This window comes from Amblyraja radiata, chromosome 7, assembly GCF_010909765.2.
Source record: "Amblyraja radiata isolate CabotCenter1 chromosome 7, sAmbRad1.1.pri, whole genome shotgun sequence".
NCBI lineage: Eukaryota > Metazoa > Chordata > Chondrichthyes > Rajiformes > Rajidae > Amblyraja > Amblyraja radiata.
In genome coordinates, this window is record NC_045962.1 from 25137373 (window position 1) to 25146570 (window position 9198).

Genomic DNA, 9198 nt, shown 5'->3' on the forward strand with positions numbered 1-9198 from the left:
TTCTGGATGTGCACCCTTCCTCCTCCCCCTATCCCCTTCCACCTGTCTTCCCACCAATTGCTTCAAGACTTCACAAGTCTCTTGCGCAGAGTAGGTGAATCGAGGACCAGAGGACATAGGTTTAAGGTAAAGGGGAAAAGATTTAAGAGGAATCTTAGGGGTAACTTTTTCACACAAAGGGTGGTGGATGAATGGAACAAGCTGGCAAAGGAAGTAATTGAGGCTGGGACTATCCTAACATTTAAGGAACAGTTAGACAGGTACATGGATAAGATAGGTTTGGAGGGTTATGGACCAAACGCGGGCAGGTGGCACTAGTGTAGCTGTGACATGTTTGCCGGTGTGGGCAAGTTGGGCCGAAGAGCCTGTTTCCACACTATATCACTCTATGACTCTATTTGTACATCTTCTATCCTTATCTCTCACTTCCTGTCTCTTCATCTCCGGCCTATGTCCAACCATCTACCAATCAAAAAGTCTCCCTCACATATATCCACCTATTACATGCCAGGCTTTGTTCCGCCCCCACCGCTCTTCCAGCTTTCACCCACCCCCCCAACCCCCATAATCAGTGCGAAGAAGGATCCCGATACATAACTTCACCTATACATGTTCGCCATTGATGCTGCCTGACCCGTTGAGTTACCAAGCACTTTGTGTCTTTTTTTGTAAACCAGCATCTGCAGTCCTGAATGCGACTCCGTCTAACATTCATTGCGACTGCCTTGCCACAAAGGCAGCTGAAACTGAATGAGATTTTATTTCATGCTAAGGGACCATGAGAGTTTCAGGACAATCTGCGTCCTTTTGGGCAACACAAGTGGCACAGCGGTAGAGTTGCTGCCTTCCAACGCCAGAGTCCCAGGTTCGATCCTGACTACGGGTGTTGTCTGTACGGAGTTTGTACGTTCTCCCTGTGACCGTATGGGTTTTCTCCTATTTCCCCCCACATTCCAAAGATGTACAGGTTTGTAGGTTAATTGGCTTTGGTAAACTAACCGAAAATGGCCACATATTACTGGTGAAATTTGGTAAATTGACCCTAGTGGGTAGGATAGTGCTGGTATATGGGGTGATCGCTGATCAGCGTGGACTCAGTGGGCTGAAGGGCCTGTTTCTGTGCTATATCTCTAGTCTTTAAATGTGTTTCCATTTCAGATGAATAATTGTCCTGCATCAAGATAATTCTTTCATTGCAGCCAACAGCAAACATAAATGTACCATAGGTACCTCACCAAAAAGAGCTAGTTAGGTGTAAAGTCACTTTGTGGCCAGAAGTCATTTGGTAGACAAAATGTCTAATACCAGTTATTAATGACACTGCAAGCCCTCTGTGTAATCAAAGGGCACGGCTGAAATGATATATGACTAATGTCAAGCCAGAAATCTCTTCTCAAGAATACTTGCCTACCAGCTGATGGCAAACATGTTCCAGTCTGCTTATGTGACAGAAAACCCAAAGCATTGATTCCCCTCATTCTTATCCACACAGACACACACGCTATCCCTGCAATCATTTTGTCACCTTTCTTGCTAGGCTGCTCCATTATGATGTGCCTCCAGTTTTAAAGTGGTGTTCATATTTCCATTTGTTTACTTGCTCTGTGAAGATGATGCCTTCTGGTTATGCCGTTCAGTGATGCCATGACCTCAGCGCGAACCCGAGTTCTGGAGGAAAATAAATGAAAAATTCATTCCTCTCTGCATCATTTCAGCGCTGTATCAAGACTGATGTGGCTGCCCCTCGACGTGACTAAATAACGTCAACGGTGTTTTCTGGAGGAATAAGCTATATTATAATACTCCGTACTGACATTTGCAAAATAAATAAATGAAAAAAAAATCAAACAATTAGTGTGTGAAAGCACCATCTATCTTTCCTGACAATAAAAGTGTAGTCAATTTCTACTTAAATGCAGAATTAATAAAGCCTTTAGGTTCAAAATAGAACTTAAAGCTTTAATGTTTGTAAGGAAAATAAATACGTGAGATTTTGCAGGATTTGTGCAGAATTCTTTTTTCTGTTCAGAATATTTCAGAATGGTATTCAATCATGACGTAATGCCAAAGAAGCGGAAGGTTTTCTAATTGGAGCTGCTCCAATCTTATTCTGTCGTGATTCGATTTGCGGTACTGATGAATCCTCATTGCTGTGAAATATGTATTGCTTCCCCATTAGCCAGCACTGCAATGTTCCCTCTAATTCTGATTTATTCTTAAATATTTTTTTTTAAATACGCCTCAGGTATGGTGGACACTCTCACTCTGCGCAAATCTGGTGCACACACAAACACACAGTCACACATTCCAGAGAGGAAGTCAATGCAACTGACTGACCCTCCGGTGAACTTTCCGGGAGACGAAGAGATCGTTCCAAGGAGCAAAGGTCAGCCATCATGCTGGTCACAAATGAAAATCAAATTATTCATGCAAGAAGGGTTGGTTCCCTCTGTGCTGCTGGCTTCAAAACCAAATAACGTCAAACTCTGAAAATAGTACTTACAAGATATGTTAGTGGAACAAAGAGTAATTTGAGCTGCTTTGTGTCACAGCGATCAGAGTTAGAAGTGTTGTATTAAGCATGGCTATTTAATAGTTTGACCCACAACAGTTCAGATTGTAGCCTTATAACACTCCTTAGACAGGATTTGTTTCCAAACTGGGAAAGGCAATAACCGCCTGATCGCTCCAATTAATAATGGGAAAGATCCCTGAAAGTGAAACAACAAAGCTGTTCTGGGGCTTTCCTGTGATCAGTTGACGCAATCCTTTTCTTCTTAAAGAAGACAGCAGACATTCTTGTGGCACTCTTCTGATTTATTAACTAAACTGCCTGTGTGCATCCACCCAAACAACACACAAATCTGTGGTGTGTCAGTGTGATGGGCATTTCTTCAAACACAGACTCAGACCTTAACTTCTCATCCTGCAGACTGGCTAGACTTGCCAAAAAGTAAATACTAGTTTATACCTCAGCAAAGCGTGGTTCCACAGAAAACACACACTAGACCTCTCCGGCACAAACTCCCTGGTACATTTTATGATCACACCTGCTTAGAAGCACTTTGTTGCAATCTCTCATAAGCAAATGCAAATAAAGTCATCATCTCCAACGATCAAAATGTTAATTCATCACCAGTAAGGCCGCGGAGCAGAAAGTTGGCCTCGAGGATATTTATTGGCCTCTTTGAAAGTGGATGAAAATGGGGCTCTGAACAAAACCCACTATTAGAGTGTAGACTTTAAATTGAGACTTCAAAAGAAAGCAAACATCCTGGCAACATTGGCTTGGATAACATCCTTGTTAACAGCCTAAGACTATATGCAGCCTATAAATGCCAAAAGTGTAGGTGAAGAGAGAAGAAAAGGACTGAGGAAGGTAAAAAGAATTCTGACAAAATACAATAGCAACATTCTCCTTCTTATCAATTAAAAAGAGGCAAGTGGCTCGAGTGCTATTTCCTTCATCTCTCCCTGAAACTTTGCATGTTATTACTACAAAGCATCCGACAGTGATCTCTTCTTCCAAGCCTTTCTTTCTCTGCATACAAAGCGGCAATAACTAACCTTCGAACAATCGACCCCAACAATGGGGAACCTTGTATTTACTCAGGAAATGATTTAAACTTTGGGTCGGTCACACTGTCATGGCTGAAAAATGCTTTGATTTTTCTGCTGTTAGAGGAGCTAAAATTTCCTAACTTGGTTAGCAAATGAAAAATAAGAATCGTCATCCGCCTAGGTAAATTAGTGATTGGAATTTTGTATTACATTCTTCTTGAGATCTCATCAGAGATTCTTCTGATGAAATGAGCTGACAAATTATCGAGATTTTGCGTGTTGCTTTGTACGGATATACTGTAACTGTGAACTAATTTGAACAAATCTGCAACGCAGGCAACACCCAAATGTCAAATGCTTGTTGCTCAACTTCATTGAATTGCATTGGCAGGCCTTGGTGGCTCAGTCTGCCTTAGACCTATGTGCAAGCCCAGTCAAACACAAGTCATGTCATCCATCCACTCCACAGATGCTGCCTGACCCATTGACCTACTCCAGTGCTATGTGTTTTGCTTAAGTCAAGAGTGTTTAATTGTTAGAATGAAGAAACAAAGAACTGTGGATCTGGGTTTATACCAAAGATAGACACAAAGTGCAAGAGTAACTCAACAGGTCAGACCGCATCTCTGTAGAAAAAGGATTGGTGACGTTTCGGGTTGGGACCCTCCTTCAGACTGAATGAAGGGGGTAGGTGGGAGGAAACCGGAGCACCCGGAGAAAACCTACGCAGGTCACGGCGAGAACGTACCAACTCTGTGCAGACAGCACCCTGAGTATCTGGCGCTGTAAGGCAGGAACTCTACCTCTGCACCACCATGCCACCTAACCAGGGACCTTCAAATTTTAATAAGCACAATACAAGTGTAAATAATACCCCCTTAGTCATTAGTCCTTTGTGCAACCAGACAGTCCACAGAAGTTCATAGTTGAGGTTAGTGATGTGTAGTTTCAAGAGGCTGATGATTATTGGGAAGAAGCTGTTTGTGAACCTGGTGGTCATGGTTTACAGAGCCTGAGGTGAACTGAAGGAAAGAGTCACTGCCCAGCTTCCTGCCAGGCAAGGCTGGCATATGAATGGTGTTGCCATCCATTTCAAAGGGGGTCAACAGTCTTGTGGAGACGGGTAAATGCAGGTCATAGGGTTAATTTCCTGTAAAATATTAATTTTAATGTTTTAATCCTTTGTCTGCATTGTAGCACATTGCTGGTTGTAGGATTATTTTCTTTTTTTAATAGTTTTTACTTTTAATTTATTTGAATACTACAAGTTGTCTCAGACAATCTTTTAAAAAGCAGTTCAGAAGCTTTTGACAAGTGTACTCCAAAGATGTACAGGTATGCAGACTAATTGGCTTGGCATAACTGTAAATTGTCCCTCGTGCATGTAGGATAGTGCTAGTGTACGGGGATCGCTGGTCGGCGTGGACATGGTAGGTCGAAGGGCCTGTTTCCACGCTGTATCTCTAAACTAAACTAAACAATCAGAGATGATCAGGGTGTTCCAGGAATAGAGACTCATTGCTTTGTGGCCCAGGAAAAGTACTTGCACAAGGGCATATCCTAAGTCCCCAGACTCATGGCCCAACATGAAGGTCTGGTCGTACTTCCCTGCTTTGGATGAAGAGAGAAAAAAAGAACTAGCCCCGTATTTCAAAGGGCAGCACAGCAATGCAGCTGGTAGAGCTGCTGCCTCACAGCCACAGAGACCCAGGTTCAATCCTGACCTTGGGTGCTGTCTGTGCGGAGTTTGTATGTTCTCCCTGTGATCCCGCGCGCTTCCTCCGGGAATTTCGTCCCACATCCTAAAGACAAGCGAGTTTGTAAGTGAATCAGCATCTGTAATTTGCCCCTTTTGTGCAGGGAGTGGATGAGAAAATGGGGATAACATGGAACTAGTGTGAATGGATGATTGATGGTCGGCATGGCCTCAGTGGGCCACAGAGCTTGTTTTCAAACTGTATCTTTAACCTACGCAATCTCACCTATTTTCACAACTACACTTTAGGTTGGGAATATTACACATGATGGGATGCAGATGCAGGTTTACCAGTGTTATACCAAGCATCAAAGGTTTCAATTATGAGAACAGCTCGCATGGAACTGGGCTTGCATTTCTTTGAGTATAGAAGATGGTCATCTAATTAACATGTTTAAGATGAATAAAGCAGTTGACAGGGTAGATAAAGAGAAAGCATTGAGGCGGCAGCACAGTGGCGCAGCGGTAGAATTGTTGCCTTACTCTGCCAGAGATTCGAGTTCGATCCTGACTACAGATGCTGTCTGGATGGAGTTTGTATGTTCTCCTTGTGACCACGTGGGTTTTCACCAGATGCTCTGGTTTCCTCACACACTCTGAAGATGTACACGTTTGTAGGTAATTGGTTTCAGTAAAAATTGTAAATGTTTCCTAATGGGTAGGAGAGTGCCAGTGTACGGGTTGATCACTGGTCGGCACAGACTTGGTGGGCCAAAGGGCCTGTGTCTGCGCTGTATCTCTAAACTAAACTAAACTCTCCAAATTCTCTCTGGTGAGGGAGTCCAGGGCAAGGGTGTAACTTCAAGATTGGACGAAAGCTATCCCAGAGCAATGTCAGGAAACACTTCTTCAGGCAAAGGCACCTTTATCCTGCCTCAGCAACAGAACAGGCATCTGGAGCTTCACCAAATGTGAAAACTATAATTAATGGATTAGTGTTTGGAAAGAATAATGTGGAATGTGCTGCCATGGAAAAGGTAGCAGGACGCGAGTCAGAAATAGGGCATGATTCTGAATGGCTAGATGGCTGAATTTGAGGGGCTGGTAGGTTTATAGAGCATAGAACAGTACAGAAAAACAACAGGCCCTTTGACCGATAATGTCTGTGCCGAATGTGATGCCAAGACCATCTCTCATCCACCTGAACATAATTCATGAGCCTCCATTCCTAGCACATCCCTATGTCTAGCCAAAAGCTTCTTAAATGCTTCGATCGTATTTGCCTCAACAACCATCCACGGCAGCACATTCCAGGCACTCACCACTCTCTGTGTAAAATAACGTGCCCCACACATCTCCTTTAAACTTTGCCCCTCTCACCTTATTACGAGTCAAAGCTGCACGCTTCTTAATCGTTTCACCAAATGAAGCAGATGAGATGAAATATTCAACCAGTCAACAGGCACTTGTGAGGCTATTGATGGAGCCCTTACATTTTAACAGCACGGCCTCATAAAATTACCACTTTGGTGGCTGGATTCATATGAGAATAGAGTTCAGTGTGTGCAGGGGGCATGCAAAAAGGGAGAGGGGCAAGCCAGGGCATTATCCTCCATAATAACTACCTAAAAAAATCTATAACTTGATGTTATGGATGTGCACGCACATGTGCACTGTGCATCATTAAGGGTGCACACGCAAGCCTCTCTAAGAGCCTGAACATTTATATTCTTTGCACGCCCCTGCTTGTGTAATGCATCAGAGAGTAGCTACTTCCTGTCGGACTATCTTCTGTCAATAGATTCAGGAGAGTAAGAGAGAAAAAAATAAAAACAAGGGGGAGAGAGGCAAGTGTTCCTTTTTGCACTCTGACAGGATTATTAAAAAATATATAATTTGCATTAAAAAATAACCTTTGCTAAAAAACAAACTATCTCATAAATTATGATGTTCTCTCATTATGCATTTAGTGCGAGCCATTTCATTTCTACCCTCAGCACCCTCCACGTTCACTGGTGTTGTGTGAATTTGTGTACACGGAAATGTAAGTTTGTATATGCAGTGTGCCTGTGAATGCATGTTGTTGTTTTTGCAATTGCACTTTAGTTACTGGTGCAACTTCATTGAATTAAGGAAACACTACAGACATGCTTCGGGCCAGGGAAGAGATGAATATTTGATGTCTACTTCAGATTTTTTTTTTTGCAGTGCTCCACTTATCACTTTGCTAGTCTTCCTGTGGCTCTAATAGGCGCAAGAGGAAGTCAGGGGAATATAAATCACAGATTAGACTGTCAGACACAAGCAGATTCCAAACAATTGGCTCAGAAAGGGAAACAGGACTAACAGCAGATAGCCTTATCAGACATCAATGCAATATTTTCTTTGGTAGAAAAAGAAATTAAAAATACAGTATCTCGGACATTCGCCTGCTTAATGTGGAAATTGGAATTCTTTGGGACTACACTAATTGTGGATCTTAAATAAGGTAAATAAATACTTTCCTTATTTCTGATATACACTGTTGGCGATTACCAAAGTAAGAGATTTCAGTTCAGTTCGTGTAATTCGATAACTACATAAAGGATGAAAATTCTCTTAACCTATAATGTTCATTAACATAGACAACTATCTGTTTATGTTGTCCCTCAAATGCAACATATTTTGTGTCGCAATTTGCCTAGTGAGATAAATCTATAGACAAAGTTCAATATTAAAAACCTGTTACCTACACACATCTCTGTATGTGCCCCTACAAAACTCCTAACTGTGGCAGATATCTGTAACACACACTATCATGTGAAACAAAGACAGATTTACAACCTACATGTAGGTCCAATAAAGCCTGATCCTCTTTATTTATTGACTGGACTTTGTTAGAATGTGAACCCACTCCTCCCTGTCATTAAGACAGGAAGCAGATTGCTAAGAATATCATGGCTCTAAACCTCACAAAATCAGTAACATGGGCTAAACCATTCCCTTAATAGGAGTTTATAACCAGATTATTTATTCACCCTGCAAGTGACTTAGAAGAGCGATGCTGAAGGCAATAGTTCAATGCTCACATGTACCTACATACAGTGAAATTATCATGTTTGCATGCAGTTTAGTGACAATCCGACTATACATTAGGCTCAATCATGCTAAGTAGAAGAGTGTAAAATAGTAATTTATAGATTATGTATTATAATTGAAATGCAATTTTTAAACTGATAGATATTTTCAAAATAATTATACTGATTGAGTCATGAACCCAGACTGTTGCATTTCAAGAAATATTATAAATATACTGCTTTCAAACTGTACCACCAGACATGCAAAGGCACCAAGCACAATTTCCTGCATTTTAAAACATGGAAACAATTACTAAATTGTCTTTGGGAGCGACAATCGGAACAGAAACGAGAATGTCCATAACTCTTCATTATGTGATGAAAATTATCCGTATCTATTTTTAAATGGCTGAAATAAAACCTGTTCACCTGCGTGTGTAAGAAAGAACTACAGATGCTGGTTTAAACTGAAGATAGACACAAAAATCTGGAGTAACTCAGTGGGACAGGCAGCATCTCTGGAGAGAAGGAATGGGTGACGTTTCGGGTCGAGACCCTTGGTGACCCGAAACGTCACCCGTTCCTTCTCTCCAGAGATGCTGCCTGTCCCGCTGAGTTACTCCAGCTTTTTGAGTCTATCTTCTGTTTACCTGAGTAGCAGTTTTGCAGCTGATAGAGGCACTACCTCAGCTCCAGAGACCCAAGTTTGATCCTGACCTTGGATACTGTCTGTGTGGAGTTTGCACGTTCTCCCTGTGACTGTATGGGTTTCTTCTGGGTGTTTCGGTTTCCTCGCATATCCCAAAGACCTGCAGGTTGATTGGCTAATTGGCCATTGTAAATTATCTCCAATTGGTGGATGAGTGGTGGTATCTGCTGGTAGTT